At 38.5% G+C, this 21,614-nt stretch overlaps 1 long non-coding RNA gene across 1 annotated transcript; it reads left to right on the top strand.

The window, feature by feature from the left end:
* Window positions 1–301: 301 nt before the first annotated feature.
* Window positions 302–20,456, top strand: LOC144304659 (uncharacterized). Its single transcript, XR_013371586.1, has 3 exons — window positions 302–508; window positions 884–949; window positions 19,220–20,456. It is a non-coding gene; the product is annotated as an uncharacterized LOC144304659 (long non-coding RNA).
* The last annotated feature ends 1,158 nt before the right edge of the window (window positions 20,457–21,614 follow it).

Below are 21,614 nucleotides of genomic sequence, written 5' to 3' on the forward strand. Positions count from 1 at the left end.
CCCCGGCGAAGGCTCGGGCCTCGGAGACTGACGGCGCCCGGCAGCCAATCGGCGCGCCGCCCCGCGCGGCGGGGGAGGCCAATCAGGGCGCAAGGCCCAAGGCCCGCCTCCGCCCTCGCTCCGCGGGCTGGTTTCCGGGAGCGGCGGCGCTGCCGCGGGGTCTGGGCGGGCGGGGGAAGGACGCGCCCCGGGGCGAGCCCGCGTGCGGGAGCCCCGCGCCCCGGACCGCGCCCGCCCTGCCCTTCGGCGGCTCCGGGGCCTCGGCGCCTCGCGGGGCGCAGCCGGGAGGGGCGCCGACCCAGGGCGCGCGCAGGCCCGCCCCAAAGTTGCAGGTGCACGGCCCCCCCGGCTCTCCCACCTGCACCCCGCGCCGGGCGCGCTCCGGGAGCCACGGCTCCAGAAGCCACGCGGAAAGAGGCTTTAAGCAGGCCGTCTAGCTGCGCGGGGCGTCTTTTGCTTTTGCTTTTTTTCCCCCTTTTTCTTTGGAAAACCACTGCCGAGCGATCCGGTAGGTGTGTGTGTGTGTGTGTGTGTGTGTGTGTGTGTGTGTGAGCGACACAGACCTCGGGTAAGTGATGTCATGTACGTTCAGCCACGCAACAGAAAAAGAACACGGAGGAGGCAAACTTTGCGCATCACTCTCTGCACCCCCCCCCCCCCCCAAAGCTGGAAGGATCTGCCTTTGTGAAGCATTTCAGTGCCCTCCGTGCAAAAGCCTCAGAATGGTCCAGGGCCCTCAGCCTGTAAAGCTATGTTGCAGTTTAAAAGAAAAAAGAAAAGAAAAAAAAAAAAGGGGGGGGGGGGACTTAAGTTCTACAAGAAGACTTTAGTATGCGTGGGTCTTTCCCCAGGTGACCGGTTCTGTCCTCTGCTCTCTCACAAGGTTGATGTGAAGGTCAAAAACCAAGCGTGTGAATCGGCTACATGATTGACAAAATCGTTGGAATCAGTATGTATTAGTTATGCTGCTGCTGCTGTTTCTAATTATATTTTAAGTGACCTTTTTTTTTTTTTTTTGGCAATAATCACTCCCTTTCTTCATCTACCTTCTTTTTAAGATAACTCAATGAGTCCTGTGGTCCCCAAAATAAACCCTGCCTAAATTTTATGAGCCCTGGAAGCAAAATTTCCTTGCAGAGTAGAGTGGTGTATTGCCATCTCGTCGTAAACCAAAACGTGCGCACATCAGCACCATTCTTCCCAACTTTCCTGTGCCCCTTCCTCCCACCTTCAGTCATTTGACCAATCTAGTTTGGAGGCTAGACCATTTCTTCTTAAGGAACCAACTATGCCGAAAGAAGTAGTGATAAGTTTATTTTTTAGGCTAAAACCAGAAATATGTACCACATCACTTTGAATTTTTAATCAAGAGAAGGTTTTTAGTTGCCATTGGTTAGGGTTTTTATAATTATTTCTTTAGTATTTTTGCTGTTGTGTAATTTACAATCAATCCCTTCAACAACTACATGAGGTGATTAATAATGCAATGAAGTTTAACTTTGGTAGAAAAAAAACAAATGTTTTATTTAAGCTTCATGGGGAAAAGAGTGGATATTTGAAAAAAGTAGAAATATTGGGATGACTGGGTGGCTTAGTGGTTGAGTGTCTGCCTTTGGCTCAGGGCGTAATCCTGGAGTCCCACACCAGGCTTCTTTCAGGGAGCCTGCTTCTCCCTCTGCCTATGTCTCTGCCTCTGTGTGTGTGTATGTATGTCTCTCCTGAATAAACAAATAAAATCTTAGAAATATTAAAAATTATTAAAATTGGAAATTGTAATGACAGTTTAGATCTCTGATAGAAGATAAGTTTAGGATTATCTTCCAGCAAAAGATTAATCTTGACTAAAGAATGTTAAATATGAAGATGTTACCAAACTCTAGAACATTGTATGCTACTTACAAACTCTGGGATGCGCATATACAAATATTTACATGATTTTTCTAGCCACTTCTCCATGCCCTGACAAGTATATTATATTTCAGGTATACTGTTTCTTCATGTTATCTTGTATTTTGCAATATAAATCCTGAAAATATAGAAGTTCTACATACCATATTCCTTAATAATTAAGATAATGAAATGACTCTCCAAAGAAGACGTACACATGGCCAACAAGCCTATGAAAAATTGCTCCACATCACTTGCCATCAGGGAAATACAAATCAAAACCACAATAAGATACCACTTTACACTGTTGAGATTGGCTAAAATTAACAAGACAAGAAACAACAAATGTTGGTGAGGATGTAGAGAAAGGGGAACCCTCTTGTACTGTTAGAGGAAATGCAAGTTGGTGCAGCCACTCTGGAAAACAGTGTGGAGGTTTTTCAAGAAGCTAAAAATAGAGCTATCCCATGACCCAGCAATTGCGCTACTGGGCATTTACCCTAAAGATACAGATGTATTGAAACATTGGGACACTTGCACCTCAATGTTCAGAGCAGCAATGTCCACAATAGCCAAACTGAGGAAGGAACCACGATGACCTTTGACAGATGAATGGATAAAGAAGATGTGAGATATATATATATATATGATTGATATCATATATATATATATATATATACACACACACAATAGAATATTACTCAGTCATCAGAAAGGACGAATACTTACCATTTGTTTCAATACGGATGGAACTGGAGGGTATTATGATGAGTGAAATAAGTCAATCGGAGAAAGACACTTATCGTATGGTTTCACCATATGTGGAATATAAAAAATAGTGAAAGGGACTATAAGGGAAAGGGGGGAAACCCAGTGGGAAAAAATTAGAGAGGAAAACAAACCATGAGAGACTCCTAACCCTGGGAAACAACCAAAGGGTTTTACAGAAGGGGAGGTAGGTGGGGGAATGGAGTAACTGAGTGACGGGGACTAAGGAGGACACTTGATGGAATGAGCACTAGATGTTACATGTTGGCAAATTGAATTTAAATAAAATATTTTAAAAATTATAATGAATGACTATCTTACAGAAGCAAAAAAGTTAAAATGAACAGCATACATACAGATATAAAAGTAATATCTCATAACACTAGTGCTATAAATAAGCAGCTCTGAGCAAAACAGACCTGCACAATTAACAACCTACTACCATTGAAAACCATGAAATATTTCAAATGAATAAAGATGAAAAAATAAGGAAAACTTATTAAAGTAGCTAAAAGATTGATTGCATGCTGATGCCAGTTTATGTATTTCTATGAATTTCATGGGATGTATTGGTTAGAAAGTCTAGTGTTGGGCAGCCCGGGTGGCTCAGCGGTTTAGCGCCGCCTTCAGCCCAGGGCCTGATCCTGGAGACCTGGGATCGAGTCCTACGTCGGGCTCCCTGCATGGAGCCTGCTTCTCCCTCTGCCTGTGTCTCTGCCTCTCTCTCTCTCTCTGTCTTTAATGAATAAATAAAATCTTAAAAAAAAAAGTCTAGTGTTATTTAATTACATGATTATTTAATTAGCTAATTATGTTGAATTAAATGATGTTTCCTTTTGGGGGGGCCTGCTTACATATATCAGTTTTTCTCCCCATAGTGGGAGAACTAACTCATCTTGTTAGTGGAGGAGGAGAAATTTGTTTGGGCACTCCTTAACTCAATAACTACTTGCCTAATTTTGGAAAATACATAAAATAATTTTATATTAATTGGTGCTAAAATCAATAATAGAAACTACTTCGTTGGAGTGAGTTCTGACAAGAGTTAGATCTAGCATGCAGAAAACTGAATAAAAAGGAAAGAAATCAGTCTAGTTCCAGTTCTGATTATGACTGGGTGAGTGATTGCAAGTCACTTAAACTTCCCCAGCATTCCATATCTGTAAAATAGAGATTAACAACAAAATCAGACCTATAGCTGCTTTTCTAGATGTGAGGATTAATTTATAAGTGGAACTGCAAACCACAATGTAGCTTGTTGCAGAAAAGCCCTTCCCAAAGGTAAGGGCTTTTATCCTCTCTCCAATGGGACTGAGTTTGATTCTCATGATGGCCTGTTTGTCGTGGATATATGATACCTTTTTCTACAATAAACGTATTAAGTTCCAAAGAGGTTCTTTTACCAATTTTGTGATAAATTGACTATCAGGTACATTCATTTATTTGTTAATGTTGTCCAGCAGGAATGTTTTTCCCATGGTTCCTTCACTATGCCACTTCCAATATGGTTAGAAGTTTAAGACTGGCCACTTAATTTAAATGAAGGACAACCCATTTCATTTAATATTAGAGGTCAGTTGAGCCTGGGATAAAATCTATTTCCCCAAATAATATCATTAATTAGGTAACTTAAGCCACATAAAGCCTGTTTTCATATTTAAAATTCTAAAACATCTATAACAATAGATATTGCTCATGTTTATGTTAAAAGATTACTATTTAAGTCTTTGGTTTTAAAAGATTGAAGCAAAATTAAGATACAAAAACCACTAGAATGGAATTGAATTCTATTTAGCTCATCACAACTAGTATTTTGTTTTAAATATACTTTATACCAGGACCAGTGTCTTCACTCTCTCTCACATGCACACATGCATACATAAATGGAATAGTCACTCATCAAAATTTTATAGGGAACAAGACTCCAAACCAAGCAAATGTTCCCATTCCTAACCCAATACTCTTCTCACTGTATAATACCTTTCTCCTGAGATTTGAGAATTATCAATAGAGAGGGTGTCTTTGAAACTAAGAGAATGTAAAAAGATATTTGAGGATAAAATGTAGACAAAGCAGCAAGCGTAGAAGACCATTAATAATTATGAGAAAGTGTTTGTTTCGTTGTTATTGTTGCTGTTTTCGTTGGGAGTGATGGCAAAATTTAATCTGAAATCTAGGAAGATAATTAAAAGTAATTTGGTATCGTGGAATCCAAGAAAAGATAAATTTGCTAAACGAATGAAAGTTGAAGGATCCCTCGGTGGCTCAGTGGTTTGGTGCCTGCCTTGGCCCAGGGTGGGATCCTGGAGCCCCAGGATTGAGTCCCACATCGGGCTCCCGGCATGGAGCCTGCTTTTCCCTCTGCCTGACTCTGTCTCTGACTCTCTCTCGCTCTCTCTTTCTTTTCTGTCTTTCATGAATAAATAATTTTTTTTAAAAAAAAGACTGAAAGTTGAATATATCAACCTAAGTACTGAAAACACATCATGGATTAATTGAAATCTTTGGTTTCTTTTAAAAGGACAGTTCTGGCAGGGTGATTAGGATGAAAACCATTTGATCCACACAGAATGAGGAAAGGGTAGTTCCAGTGGGCATATTTCTAATATATTAGGAAAAGTTATGTGATTTTAAGTTCAGTATTTTGAAATAGAGGTAGAGTCCATTTATACAAAAGGTTGTGTAAAGAAGTGTGATCGACAAAATCTTAAATTATTGAGCCTGTATTGTTGTTATTAAAATAATTCGCAAATATGCAGCCCTTTCGTGGGTACATATGTTGTAGAAATCAAACCATTACCAAAATTGAAGAAAAGATATTTAAATACCCTATAGATTCCATCTTCAGTTATTAGGATTTTAAAGTAAATTATTTGCCTGAATAAGAGAATCCAACCTCTTTTAATAATGAGTTTCCTTTCTCCCCTTTAGCCTTAATCATTAAAGAGCAGCTGTATATTACACTGGTCTATTATGCAATAGAAAAGTGGAAAGGAGACTGGTGTGTGTGTGTGTGTGTATTGGGGGAGGCAATGGCAGGTGGGTAGGAGAGGAGCAGTAGGAGCTGAGAAGAATAAAAAGGAGAGGAGGAATAGAGTTTTGAAGCATTTGCGTAGCACTTCTCCCTGGCTTCGTTAATCGATGCTTCTTTCAGAAGCCACTTAAAGCAGAGGATGGTAAAAAATTAATTTTAAAAAATTAATGGCTCCTACATTACCACAACACAATGCTATTTAGGTGCCTAGTATAGTGCAAGGAGCTCAATAAATGTTTGATCAAGGAAAAAATGAATGTATAAATGTTGCATGGGGATTTTTTTAGGGAGAAAGGGAGGGGTTGCTGAAACAAACTGGTAACACTTAACATGGTTCTCATAATTATGACTATTTTAAGTTTACACAAATGAAATCTTAACATGTCATTTTATTTTGCAGGATTTCCCAGGGCTTCTGGTCAGATTACACAATAGAATGTGTCCTCTCCTTACACTGAATCTTCATTTTCCCTTAGCATCCCAGTCCCTCCCCATCAGGCTTTTAACTAATTCTCCAGGTGTTTTAAGGTGATTAGGAAGTGTGGCTGGAGAAGGATCCTATCTGCTTGGGAGAAGAGTGCTAATAAAAGGTCAAAGCTGAGTTCCTAGGGACTGTGACTGCTGAAGCTAATAGCATGAATCATCATTAGCTCTTACTGATGCCAAGTCATGCAAGTCTGTGAAGTTCATACAGAAAGAGAAATTTCGATCAATAGGACTTTATGCTACCATGCAGCTTGATAATTACTTTCTAGAAATTAAGTTTGTAAAGCTTTTTTTCTTTCTTAAAAAATATTCTTCGTTCTGAAAGCCTGCCTTAGTCTTTGTAACTACAGTGCAAGATAAACCAAAGTGTCTTCCTTTAGCAACCTTTTTTTTAAAATGTTGCATTACTATGGAGGTTGGCTGCATGCATACTTTATATTCAGTAACCTTTGGTGTGTATTTAACAGTGGGATAATATCTCATACCAGGACTGATATTTTAAATCCACTTCTCTGCGTGTCTGTCTACAATGCTAAGTCACAAGCATATTTCAATATTCTGTTTGCAGTCTGTTAGTATACTGGCTGTTGACCTGGTAATTCTAGGGGTAGGTAGGCTATGTTGTTATGTTGGTAAGTGAAGCGTGCAAACCATCCCCACTTCTGTTCTACTGTATGTTGATAACACAGAGACCCATGAGCACAATGGAACACCTTTGCATTCACTGGGAAAAATATAATACACTTGCACATCTCAGTGTCAAAGTCCTCATATAAAAATACCCAAGAAAAGGGCAGCCCAGGTGGTTCAGCGGTTTAGTGCTGCCTTCAGCCCAGGGTCTGATCCTGGAGACCTGGAATCGAGTCTCACGTCAGGCTCCCCGCATGGAGCCTGCTTCTCCCTCTGCCTGTGTCTCTGCCTCTCTCTGTGTGTCTTTCATGAATAAATAAATAAAATCTTTAAAGAAAATACCCAAGAAGATATTTTATGCCCTTACTATGTCAAGATATGTATATCTTTAAGGCTTTAAAATGAACCAGGGAGGTGAGAGCATGTTTATGAGCCTAACACCACAGAATGTAAGTTACTTTGCATATAGCGCAGTCATGCCCATTTGCCTTTAGCTACCAGCAGAAAAGACTTTATTTAACCTGTGATGAAAGAAAGGAAGTGGATGTAAATTTAAGTGATAGAAAAATCTAATTTCCTTATTAGCATTCATTTAATCATAAAGTGAAACTCTGCTTTCGCATTTCAAAACTTTCTTAAAATCTAGCTTACATAAATATTAGAAATCTTATAGTCTAGATTTTTATGTCCCAGTCTTACAATCCTTTCTAAAATACTTACAGCTCTATTCCTCTATAGGTGATTTTTCTCAACCAAAGAACCTGAATCCTTAACAATTTATGTGAATGTCTCTGAATAAAAAACTCATTTAAAAAACATAATAATGGCTTCTATTTTTGTATCCTTCAGTGCTTTAACTGAGATTTTACGTGTATACTCTGTATTCAATTTTTTTCTTCATTACACTCACCAGTTAGACATATCTAGTACTTGACTTGAGGACTTCATTCTTAGAGAAGCAATTCTGATTATATATCAAGGACTTTTCAACTGAGACATTAATTATAAATATTTATACCCTGGACATTGCAAAACATGGCTGCACAGGGTAAGAGACTTCAGATTCCCAACGTGATATACATTTGTAACATCTCTTTTAGGCTTTAGGTACTCTAGAAATATGTTATATTAGATATACTGTTAATACATCTAAGAAAGATAGATGACAACATATTTTACTTTACTTGTATTTAACTATCTCACCCTACTGCCTCCTGGGAGGTCAACTCTCATAAAGCCACTGACCTGTGATTTTTAAGTCTGTAGTGTAAATCTCCCTGAATAAATCCAGTGCTAAGCCACATGCCATCTTAAACCCTTCTAACAGCACCCAGGGTTACATCCTCTGGTCAAGTATGCTAAGGATACTGTAACAGGACAGCCCATTAGATGCTATATAAAGTCCCAAGCATTTGTAGCAACTTGGAAATCCCTTAACAGAACATTTAAGTCAAGTACTTTAATGTAACTGATTAGCGTCTTTTTAGTCTTTGAAAGAAATGTTAGGTCTGAGAATTAAACAGGAGACCCTGGAATCTAAAAGCAACAGATCGAATTTGAACAGGAAGATAATTTCCAACAGCTGGTATTGGCACTAGACCATAGATCCTTTTTGTTGGGCTTTAGCCTCTGGGGGGAAGAACATCATGATTTTCTGAAGAGTAATAGGATAATTGCATGAAACACAATTTTAGATCAGCTAAAAGAAGAAAAGAAAGACCAGAAAATGTGCAAGTATCTCTCTTTGCTTGACTTTTAATGAGAAACTAATGAAAATTAACCATAAATTCATTACTCTGTTATATCTATATTCACTGGAAGGGAGTGGCTAGTATACAATGATATAAACACAAATAAGATATAGATTTTTATGGGGGTTTTTGGACATTAACTAAGTAACGGTGGTATGAGAAGACAAATGCTAGTTTTGGTTAACAAAGGAAAATGTATTTAACAAAAGCACAGTTTGGATCATTTTGGAAAACTAAACCACAAAACCTCATCCATCCCATGCATGCGTTCATTTATATCAAGTGGGTAATGGCAGGGAAGTTTAGAGAGTTTTGCTTTCTAAGAAATAGAATGAAGTAATTAAGAATGGGGAATTTTAGAGGCGCAACAACTAACAGAAAGTTGAAATTCTAGGTCTTATGGGATGTGTGACCTGGACACATTACTCATATCTTTGTGCCTTAGTTTCCTCACTTATGTAAAATAGGGATAATAGTAATATCTTATTCTTAGAGGGACTTTGAAATTTAAATGAGATAATAGATTCTGAGAGCTTAGTATCTGAAAGATAACTTATCAATATATATTACCTACGTAAATAATTGTCATTATTGTTAATCAGATCCCCAACATGATACATTTGTAACATCTTTTTTATTGTCAAACCAGCATTATTATTATAAAATTGCGGTGATTGACTTGCCTCAACTTCCAACCATTCTTTCAAAGATCGATCTAGTCTTACAGCTTTTGCTCATGCTTTTCCCATTAAAGCCCATATGTTTCTACATTGCATGTGAATTTCAGGAGCTATTTCAATTTCTTTCTTTTTTTTCTTCTGGGAAGTCTTTCCTAAAGTATTTGTTAGGATAGCTATCCTGCAACAGATAAACCTCAATATATCAAAAGTTTACTATAATAGAAATTTATTTCTTACTCATTCTCATTCTATTGGTATAAGGAAGAGGAGAAACAAAGGGATTTGCTCCACACAGTGCCTTTCATTTTCAACACATAGTTTTCAAAAGCTATCTATGATTCTGGGAGTCAACATGCAGATTAAAGTTGTAATATGAGGTAGGAAGGATTATTCAGGTGTAGCACCTGCCATTTCCATAAACATTTTATTGGCCAAAATTTAATGGCATAGCCATATCAATTGCAAGGGAGCCTGAGAAAGGCAATCTAACTATGTACCCAGAGGAAAAATAAATGCTTTTATTAAACAGTTCATCAGTTTCTCCCACAGGTTGCCCTTTTATAGTTTTACTCAAGCCTCACTATGATCAAAAAATAAACTAATTCCCAACCCGATACCATGTCTGGCTCAAAAGCAAGTTATATGTGTGCTGCATGTTCTTCTCATAAACTATCAACCAGAAGACTAGTTATCTACTGTCCCCAAACCCAGTGAACAATGGCACACTTAAAAACTACTTTAGAAATGAGAATAATGGGAGATACTGAGGGGACATTCATTGACAGCAATCAAGGAAACTTTATTGTAGGTTTTGTGAAGGTCTACATATTACAATAGCTAAAATCCCCAAACCAACAGCTGGTGAGAATCTGGTATAACAGGAGCTCTCATTCATTACTGGTGGGAATATGGAATAGTTCAACTACTTTGGAAGACAGTTTGGTGAGTTTCTTACAAAGGTAAACATTGCTATGCTTTGTTAGATGATATTTGTAAACCACATCATCAATAGTTATGCTCATTGGTATCTACCCAACTATTTTGGAAAGTTATGCTCACACATGTTTAGGCCTACATACAAATGTTGATAGTAACTTTATTTATAATCACAAAAATTGAAAGCAACCAAGATGTCCTTCATAGGTGAATGAATAAGCAAACTACAGTAACCCATATAATGGAATATTATTTAGAGAGGAAGAGTAAAAGTAATGAGCTATCAAGATATACAAAGACACGGATGAATCTTTAATGCATAATGCCAAGGGAAAGAAGCCAGTCTTGAAAAGTTAAAATACAGTGTTATGTCATTTACATGATACCCTAGAAAAGACGAAATGGTGGAGATATTAAACAGACAGATAAGTACTTGCCAGAGGTACAAGGTGGGCGGTGCAGAATAAGTGAAGTGCAGGGAAATTTTAGGTTGGTGAAACTATTTTATGTGACATTACAATGGTGGATACATGACAGGATGATTATTAAAACTCATACAATTTTTTTAAGGTTTAATTTAAGTTCCAGTTAGCTAATATACAGTGTAATATTAGTTTCAAATGTACAACATAGTGATTCAACACTAATCTAGTGCTCATCGCAAGTGCCCTCCTTACTCCCCATCACCTTTAAAAGGTGCTCCTATCTCCTATCCCCATACCTACCTACCCTCTGGTTACCATCAATTTGTTCTCTAAAAACTTGTAGAACTTTATAGCAGAAAGAGCAAAACTTAATATATTAAACTAGAAGGAAATAATTTAGGGGGGTGATGAATCCCAGAATGAAAGTTATATAAATATATACTTGGAAATAGCAATTACCTCTTGATTATGAAATTACATTGACTTTTAAAGAAAGTTATTTTAAAATATCAAAATGGGGGTAATGGGCACCATTATATAAATTCCGAATCTTGTTCAAGGCATTTCTTGGCTTATACAACTTCCACTACTCAAAATTCAGGCTTTCAGAGACTTCTTCCAACCTCATCATTACTAAAGTATAATGCCTTGAACACCTTCCTCACCAAGATCAACACTCTCAAAGTAAGTTTCCACAATTAGAGCCACTGCACACCTCTCTCACTTCTGTCTATGTCTTCAAAAAAATCACAAATCAGGAAATGGCGTTCTTCCTACAAGTTGTTCCTTCCAACTGTCACCACTTAAGGCCATCATCACTTAGCTACCAAGTAAATTCGTACCAGGCTCCTAGCTTGCTTTTGGTGCAGAGCAGCAAATAGCTGTTGCCAAGGTCATCCACACTTTCCTTGGCACCGGAGCTGCTGGATGTCTCCCTGCTCTGATCCACCCAGATTGCCGCGCAGTTTGGACAGGAAGGATCCTCACTTCATTTTATTTTATTTTTTTTCTCAGCTTAGAGTATAGAATTCACTTTATTTCTCTTTTATTTTGCTCTTATCTCTTAAAAATGATGCCAATTTTTGTATTGTAATATTACAACACATCCCTATTCTACAAAGGGATTTATTGCTCCAGAGTTGTTTGTCAAACACATCTTCAAGACCAAAATATTTTTGAGTAATTCTTTCATTTTTTATGAGTTTATTTTTAGAAAACTATCAAGAAAAAAAGATCTGCCTTACTGATGTACCTACATCCTTTTCTTTTGTTAGTTTTGTTTTGAAGTGATTATGAATACTACCATCAGGGTTTCTGTCAACAAAATCTAGAAAAGGAGATATGAAGGAGGTGCCAATTTTTTGGAATGTGAAAAGGGCAATCTATAGAATATTCCATTTTCTACTCTCCTAGCAAGCACTCAATGCTTTCACATCCTTTCATTTCCAAACATTTTTTTGGCAGATAAGTCTAGTACTATCACTGTCCTTAGGCTACAGCTGAAACTAGAAACCCACGATGGACTCTCTCTGGTTTCCATACATGTTTGCTTTGGTCGTTCAGTATCTTAAAACCGTTTAAATGCTGACCCCTAACATTTGGGAGATTTAACATAGAAATTCCAATTTCTGGCTTATCTGTTTTTTAAAGAGGGTTGTCTGTCCACACTGTCCACATTCTCCAAAACAACAGTAGCCTTGTACTAAGAAGAAGCTGCCCCTTCTGATAAGCTAAGCACACTCCAGTTTGACACAGGGTTTGCTGCTCCCTTTTGCTAGTCATGGAAGGTGAATGTTAGTTAGTTACTACTCATTACTAAGCTTACATTTTCAAATCAGCCCTCGTCATATTTAGAAGTCCTGCTTGATCTCACGGGCATTTGTGTTTGCTACCCCTGACTTTACATTTTCAGACCTATAGGAGGCAAGCAGCGTACCAAATCTATACCAAGTTTCTATGTCCTGTGTCTCCTAGGCTAGTCTGTGTTTCACTTGTAAATCCAAAATTTGAAAGGGATAGAAATGTGTTCAACTTCTGCAGTTTCATCTAAAATGAGCAATGTATTTAGGAAAAATATAATGATGGACCAACCACCTAAATTACCTTTTTTTTTTCTGCAAAATGAGAAATGTCTGGTGAATCCGGGAATTTTTCTTTCTTTATTTTTTTTACTCACAAGGAAAAGTTATAGAGTAGTGGAAAAAATAATAAAAAAATTTATACTTAGAAAACAAGCAAGTGGTATTCACTAGCTGTGTATCTTTGGGCAAGTCACTAAACACATGTATGAACTTATCCATAAAATGCATACAATATCTTCCCTATCTCTCAAAGAATTCTTTCAAGGCTCAGGTAGGATTATGAGAGTGAACAGGCCTTAAAAACATGAAGCTCTTAATGTAAAGCATTGTTTTAAAATGAAAAACAGACTCTCAGATGTAAATGAATGAATGAAATTTAGGCATTTGTCTATTTTTTATTGCTTTTGACTGCATTAGGCAGAATAATGTCCTCCCTAGAGATAAACACGTTATCCTCAGCCCCTGTGACATGGCTAAAAGGACTTTGCACATGTGAGATGTTGAGATGGTGTGATTATCCTGGATTGCTATTATGCTGACCTACATGAGCCAAGGATTGTATGAGTCTTCTAAAAGCTGGAAAGGGCAAGGAAACAGATTCTATCCTAGAACCGCTAGAAGGAACTCTCTCCTGTAGATATCTTCATCTGGGGATTTCTGACCTCCAGAAATGTAAGAATATAAATTTGTCTTGTTTTAAGCCACTAAGTTTGCAGTTATTTATTAGACAAGCAATAGAAAACTAATGCATCTTCACAGTATTCGGAGTCTAAATATTTAAAATGAAAGGGAAGCATGCCACAAGCAATATCGTATTTCCTGTATTATATTATTTGGAAATTTGATTACTCTTGCTTTAATCCTGGTCCCACATGCCTTGGGCACATTTACCTCAGCACACTTGTTCTTTATCCGATTATCCTATTCCAATTTTCACGATCAACATCATGTTCCAGAGGCATTATTTTCCCTCTCCAGTATCTTATCTAACTCTCCTCTTCTTGGTATCTAAATATTTCCCCAAATATTGCTTCTTATTTTGTTAAGGTGAAACCAGAACAATAATCTCTGAAAGCTTTTGGGTTACTCACATTCTTTTTGACTTATGTTACTTGTTGAACATTTATTTCTATGGTTCTCTTCTATAAAGTTGTGGTTATTAGTTTGTCAGCATCAAACATTGTCTTAAATCCTGAGCTCAAAAATACTACATACAAAATTCAATCATTTATTTTGAAAACTAAATGCACTGTCATGCTCATGCACAATTCTGATGTTTTCAATTCATCAGTCTTCATATATTCTGTGTAAGCAATTTCAGCCATATCCATATCTATTTTGTGTGGATGAAACCCAAGTCAGTGCTTCTGGTCTTCTAGCCTTTAGCTGCTTATATTCTTATAACTGAGAATACAGACATGATAAAGACACATTTTCACAGCCTCAAGATGTTCGACAATTTGTAGTATTTCCAAACACAAAGGAAATAGAAAGTCTAGGCACCTGAGTCAGTCTAGGCTACTGAGAAGGATGTTTTCAAAATGACATATGATGATTGAATTGATCTTGAGAGTCACACATGAGATATGAGTTAATCTACAGAAAGGGTCTTCAGGGAGAAAAGACAGCAATAGGAAAAGAGAGATAGAGAATGAGGGAGAAGGAGCGAGATATGAAACAGGGAAACAATAATAGAGAACAAAATTAAGGATGATCATGAGATTGCTGAATTGAGTCTGTGGCCATCCCACTCATTTAACACATCACAATATGTAGACATACAAACATACACAAAAGGGCAATGTTTGTGGAGAACCTCAGCCTGCTGTATTTAAGGTCTTTGTGGAAGAGCAAAGAGCAAACAAATTAAAAACAAATAGCCAGAGCTCAAGAGGAAGGTCCAGATTCTAGAGCTAGGGACATAGCAATGGGATTATTCACATGAGGTGAATATATGGAATATATAATGACAGAAGGAAAGAGGGCTAAAAAGAAAAGTCTAAATTCCAAAGAAAGATACTGGTGAAGCTGCCATGGCAAATGCAAAGAATGAACCACTAGAGTTGGAAAAGAACCAGGAAAGATGTGTATCAGTGAAGCTAAGGTTGAAGATGGTTTCAAGGAGGGTGTAGTCAACAGTGTCAGATATTGCAGCAAATTGAAGTGAATTGAGCCAGCCCTCCTATTTCAGGGGCTATTTTTGAAGTAACCAGATCTGGGAAGAGTTTGAGGGTCCCCAATTGGGGGACCAGGTCAGTGACCTCTGGGTGAAGGAAAGGATCTCCAACATAAAACAGGAGGTAAAAACCAAAGACCATGAAAAGCACCAAGATCCCAAATACTGGAAACAATGAAAAACATTGTCACGTCCAGGAAGGTCAATAAAGGGTATGAAAATATAGTCATAGAGCCAGGAGGACAAAGAAAAGTACTCTTAGGACCTGGAGACAGAGCAGTATTGAAGTGTCAAGGATCAGAGACAGATTGAAAGTGGTCTTTAGGCTCCATAATGAAGATGTCACTAGTAAGAATTGAATGATTCCAGGTTATAGTTGGCTGAACCATCTATCAAAGATGAGAATCAACTGCAACTAAAAATTGTTTTCAGGAAGCTTCATTGTGAAAGAGAGGAGACACATTGGAGCTAATGGAGTATGCATAATTAGAAAGTGTGGTTTTGGGATCCCTGGGTGGCGCAGCGGTTTAGCGCCTGCCTTTGGCCCAGGGCGCGATCCTGAAGACTCGGAATCAAATCCCACGTCGGGCTCCCGGTGCATGGAGCCTGCTTCTCCCTCTGCCTATGTCTCTGCCCCCCCCCCCCCACTCTCTCTCTCTGTGTGTGACTATCATAAATAAATGAAAGAAAGAAAGAAAGAAAGAAAGAAAGAAAGAAAGAAAGAAAGAAAGAAAGAAAGAAAGAAAGAAAGAAAGAAAGAAAGAAAGAAAGAAAAAGATGTTTTCCTTGAAGACAGTAGTGTTCAGGATATGGAAAAACAGGTAGAAGCTCTGGGAAATAGGAAATATAATTATGGAGCAAGATCTCTGAAGAGGGGAGGCAAAAGGATGAAATCCAGAAGAGGGGAGGCAAGTTCAACAATAATTTAGTTTCTGAGATTTCTGATATTGGGGAAAAAAGAAAAAGAGTAACCTGTAGTTCCTGTATTTTGTCCACAATAATGATGAAATGAAGTAAAATTTAAGTGTAGTATGAAAGCCGTGTTGCACCATTTAGAGAAGTTTATGCACAACACATTTATGCCTATACATATAGTGCAACACATTTTTCAAAAGTCTAAGCTCATTTAGGATGACAGATCAACAGTTTATTTTTAAAATCAGCTTAGAAAAAGTCAACTCTATAATAAGGTGACACCTGAGTCTATTAATTATATATCCTATTTAGTGCATCATAAGTCACTTATTTATTTGATGAGGAAAAATAAACAGCTCCTCTTTCATAGGCAGAATTTGTTCCTTTGTGTTACCTAAATTCTTTCACCCTATTACTCAGTGGGTGCTAGTAATTTCATATCCAATAGAATTGAATTAACTTGTTAGTTAATATGTTTGAAGTGTAGTTCAACAATTAGAATTCAAATAGGCTTTAGAAAACACCTGTGTCTGATTAAACATCTAAGCCAGGTTTTCCTATAAATATAATTGCATTTCAACACTTGAAAGAAAAAATAATTTATCCATTTATATATTAACACTATCTATATTCTGCTCCACGCACCCAGGTTCTAAGGGACCACTTTCTTGTTCTCTTATCAAGAACAGAATATGAATCATCTTTTGACACAGAGGAAGGTCTGGATTGAAAGTAAAGATCACACCGGCCAAAGCATCCCTAGATTTTTGCATCCATAAGCTTAAATAGGCACCCAGTTTGAGTAAATGTGAGAAAAAAATAGGGAACACACAAAACAGAGAGAGAAAACTGTAGGGCTAAATTAACTTGTCTTAGATGGCCAGGTACCAAGAAGTATTTTTGCAAGAGGTGGGGGCAGAGCCATAGCATTTGGTGGCAACCGCAGTAACACGTTATGTGATCCATGGCTGTCATATACCACAGCCTGCCTCCCAAAATGTGGAGTTTCCCATAATCTTCTCCAGCAAAAAAGCAGAGGTCACAGCTAATACAAAGCAGTAGATACTGCTGATACCAAACCATTTGTGTTTGGATTTAGAATGCTTTTTTGCCCAGCACATTTATCTAAAAACACTACTGATCCACTTTTGGAAATTGTCCCTTTTCCCCTCGGAATCTGGAGCTAGAGCTAGAGCTTTGCCAATCCATTGGTAATCTGTAGTCTCACCATTTTTCTGCTTTCCACATTCTCGTAGATTTAGCAGCAATTCTCCAGTCTCTGGCGTGGCATCTTGAAAAACGTCCGCAAGTGACTCTGAGAATAGTAACCAAGTCAGTCGTATCCACAGAGCTCTCACCTAGGCTTTCAGCTTGTCCTAAATTCTCAAAGCTGAATCCTGTTATTGTAGCCTCTCGCCCACCTTGTGTCTCCCACCTGGGCAGCCTCCTTATCCTTCTATGGTTGAGGGCTGCTTTGAGCTCTCAGGTGTTGCATGGGTCTTCAAGGTTGATTGAAATCCACCAGCCTACATTCCTAAGTCCTGCGATGTAAAGTGCCTGCCTGCTTGGTCTCCACTTTGCCTGATGCTAACTCCTGAGTCTGAGTACTGCTGTACTTTTGGGAGTTCCTTGAGCTAATTGTTCAATCTCCCAGGTATTGCCTACAAGTTGGCTTTAACTTAGATTCATTAATACATATAAAAATATCTATGGAGACTTTCTAAATGAAAGGCTTAAGCCATACAAGTACAAATCTTAAAGAATAATATTTTTTAAAAAGAATAATATTAAATAAAAAGATACCAAAACCCAGATGTGGTTGGGTGCCTGAAAGTCTTGATTTTTTTAAAAAGATTATTTATTTATGAGAGACACACAGAGAGAGAGGCAGAGACATAGGCAGAGGGAGAAGCAGGCTCCATGCAGGGAGCCTGATGTGGGACTCAATCCTGGGTATCTAGGATCACACCCTGGGCTGAAGGCAGTGGTAAACCACTGAGCCACCTGGGCTGCCCTTGATTTTCTTTTCTTAAGATTTATTTACTTATTTTGGAGAGACAGCGTGAGTGATACAATGGGTGGGGCAGAGGGAGAGAGAGAGAGAATCTCAAGCGGACTCCACACTGAGCCCCCAGGGCTCGATCTCACGACCGACAGTGCTATCATGACCCAAGCCAAAACCAAGAGTCGGACACTTAACTACCTAAGCCAGCTCCCCAGTTGTCCCAGGTCTGGATTTCCTTTTATCTCATTGTGGCAGAGGTTCAGTTATATGCATATTTTAATTTTCCTCCTGGGCCTCAGATTGGCTCCATTTCACAGGCTCCTTTACAGGTAGGTGTGGCCATGCCACTAGTTCTGGACACTGAAGTAGAGGCGAAAGTGACACACCCCACTGACAGGCCCAGTCCACAGAAACCTCCCTCTTGTGAGCCTCATTCTCTTCTCCATCCCTGCCCACCAGTCAAGGGGATTCCAGGGCCTCAGAGGAACACAGAACCACCACTTGGAAGGACTGAATTTTTGAAGGAGTTTATGGAGCAGAGTCCTCACCAACCCACTATGGATTGTGATATAGCAGGAGTTAAAAATTTCTTGTCTTAAACTATTGAGATTTCAGGGTTTATCAGTTACACCTGAGGTTACTGACTGTTACCATTATATCTAAGGCCTTTCTTTGCTTCTAAGTTTTCAGTGCTAGAATCTAAACCAATCCATTTACTGATCCTCACTGATGGAGCACCAGTTCTGCTGTTAAGCCCTTTACTTTTTCTCCATCTCTTCATTATCACCTTCATTTAAATCAAAAACAAACAAACAAACAAAAAATATCCTTTAAGCTATTTCTCTGGGTAATTTTCTCCCTACTACTTGCCACATATCTCTACTTCTCAAATCTCCCAGATTAATTTAGGCACACTGATTTTTGGCCAGTGTCCCCATGGTGTCTCACAGCTTAGTGTGATCTGCCACTTTCTAAGTGGGTAACCATGGGAAAGTAGTTAAAGCCATTCAAGACGTAAGTTCTTGGGACGCCTGGGTGGCTCAGCGGTTGAGCATCTGCCTTTGGCTCAGGTACTGATCCTGGGGTCCCGGAATCGAGTTCTGCATCAGGCTCCCTGCACGGAGCCTGCTTCTCCCTCTACCTATGTCTCTGCCTCTCTCTCTCTCTCTGTCCCTCATGAATAAATAAATAATATTTAAGACATGAGTTCTTTACCTAGAGATGACGACATCTCAGAACTATGTTGTCAAACCAAATGAACATCAGTTACCTTGATTATAAAATCATGGTAGTAAGAGGCATTTCATATACTTTAATATGAGTAAGTATCAAATAGATATCAATATTTTGAAAACCTGAACTTTGGCAAAATACGGGCATTCTTTATAAGTTTTTCTTTCCTTCTTTTTTATCCCCTTGCCTTATATTCTTACCAATGTTTGGAGACAAAGGACTGAAGATGTTTCTGCAAAGTGCTGTCATTTGCTGCCCACAGGACCCTCTGACATTCACTCATTCCTTCATTTGTCAAGTATTCATCGAGTACCCATCAGTTACTCCCCTAAGGAAGACAGAAGCAGGACGCCAGAGCTAATGAAAATAAAAAGCTGGAAAAGCTGATGGGGGAGTAAGTGTCTACATACCCTGAGGGCAGGAGGGAGATGAAAGGGAGGACCTTGGGGGAAAATCTTCCGCTGGATCTTCATTGAAGATTGCATTGAAAGCAGAAGCTGCCCCAATCCAGGGTATGCCATTTACACTCACAACTCTCTTCCTCCTGCCTTGGAATAAAAATATCAGTGGAAATTATTCTGTAAATGTGGCCATTATGTTTTACTTCTGCTGATATTGAAGTTCGTTCCTATTCCCCGAGGACACAGGGAAAGGTAGAAGGGAGGCAGTGGTCTGGGCAGGTTGGAGACGCCTGCCTGGAATTTAATATTTTCTGTAGGCAATCTCTTCATGGGTAATTGAAAGTGGGCTCTTTGAAATGCTAGTGATTTAATACTTTTCTTATGAATTAAAAAGTAGGCACATGCTCTGCCTTTATTCTTTATAAAGTAGCCATTTAAACATCTTCCAGTGTTGGAAGTATTTCTGGCTTCAATATTTCAGAACTTTGAAAATTAAAAGGTCTAGTATTTAGGGCAAATAGTCCTTGTCCTGTTTCACATAACCAGGGCTGAACCATTAAAGTCCTGACATTTCCTGGCACAGGCACAAATGCTGCCATGTTTTACAGCCACACGGAGAGTGAGGTAATCACTAGCAGCAGAGGCATTGATGTCTTTCTCTAAGTTATTCACAATCTTCAGGTCCCACATGTGCGGATTCCTACCTGACATCTCCTCTCTGCCACATTCAATTGCTTTTGTTAATTTCATCGATTTTAAAAAGAGCAGTTCTGCTTTCTGCTTGCCTTTAAGGTAGGCGGCCGGATTGATGTATTTCCTTCACTCCCATTCCCTGCGGTTGGTGACACTTTCAATAAATAATCTTATTTTTTTGTTCTCTACTTTGCACTATAAATGTCTTTGGAATGTACAGGCGTAGGCACCTGGCTGCACTCATGGTGTAATATATACGTGCACCTGTGTGTCCATGTACAAACATACATATACACGTAGATACACTCACACAGGAAAAATACAATGTGCACATACCTTATAAATATGTAACTTCGGTATGATATAAAAATTCATATAGTCAGGCACATTACTGGCTCATACTTATATGTACAGATGTGAACATTTCATGTACATATTTTTACAATCACAATGAAGTGTTGGGAAGCCAGAAGGATGTAGAAAAGCCATATTTGATGAGTCTTTTGGTCAATTAGGACTAGTATCAGTCCCTGTCTCCTCACTTAAAAGCTGGGAAACTTGGTAAACTCAGTCAAATAATTTAACTCCCTAAGGACAAACATTATATGGTCTCATTCATTTGGGGAATATAAAAAATAGTGAAAGGGAATAAAGGGGAAAGGAGAAAAAATGAGTGGGAAATATCAGAAAGGGAGACAGAACATGAGAGACTCCTAACTCTGGGAAACGAACTAGGGGTGGTGGAAGGGGAGGAGGGCGGGGCGTGGGGGTGACTGGGTGACAGGCACTGAGGGGGGCACTTGATGGGATGAGCACTGGGTGTTATTCTATATGTTGGCAAATTGAACACCAAGAAAAATAAATTTATAAAAAAATAATAATCTGTATATTCTTCACCAGGGTTAATAAAATCTTACCTCTTATCATACCCCTGAGGTATTTGTAAGTATTAAATAAGATCAAGGACCACAGTGTTCATCCTTGCTGTGAGCTTGAAACGCAGAAAAAGAAGAATGTTACCTGCTACTGGTTTATATTATTTTTGTACAGACATGCATAGCCATTCTCTAATTAATGGTAATTGGTTCCCTGCCTGTCTATAATTTCTGGTTAATTAATGGTTAATCCAGACCTCCGTGTTTTAAAAATTCTTGCTAAAAAATCTTCCCAAACCAGTGGACTCTACAGGTTTTCTAAGTTTATTAAAATGATCAACATGTTAAGTTTCTAAATATACCGAAATTGTTTTATGCACAAAATCTAATAAATTATGATTTTTTTCAGCCAAATCATGAGTAGAACCTTAATTAATAGATGTTTCATGTGGTCATAGGACATATACATGTCTATGCATGCACATAAATGTACATATACGCTGAAGATGTATGCATGTACATAGTACAATCATATACAATGATAAATGCAAAAGCATAAAGATAAACCAGAGAATAATAATTAAATGCATGATAGCAATATCATGATACTTTCATAGAGACTGCTTGGGTGGAGGATA

The sequence above is a fragment of the Canis aureus genome, chromosome 34 (genome assembly GCF_053574225.1).
Source record: "Canis aureus isolate CA01 chromosome 34, VMU_Caureus_v.1.0, whole genome shotgun sequence".
Classification (NCBI taxonomy): Eukaryota; Metazoa; Chordata; class Mammalia; order Carnivora; family Canidae; genus Canis; species Canis aureus.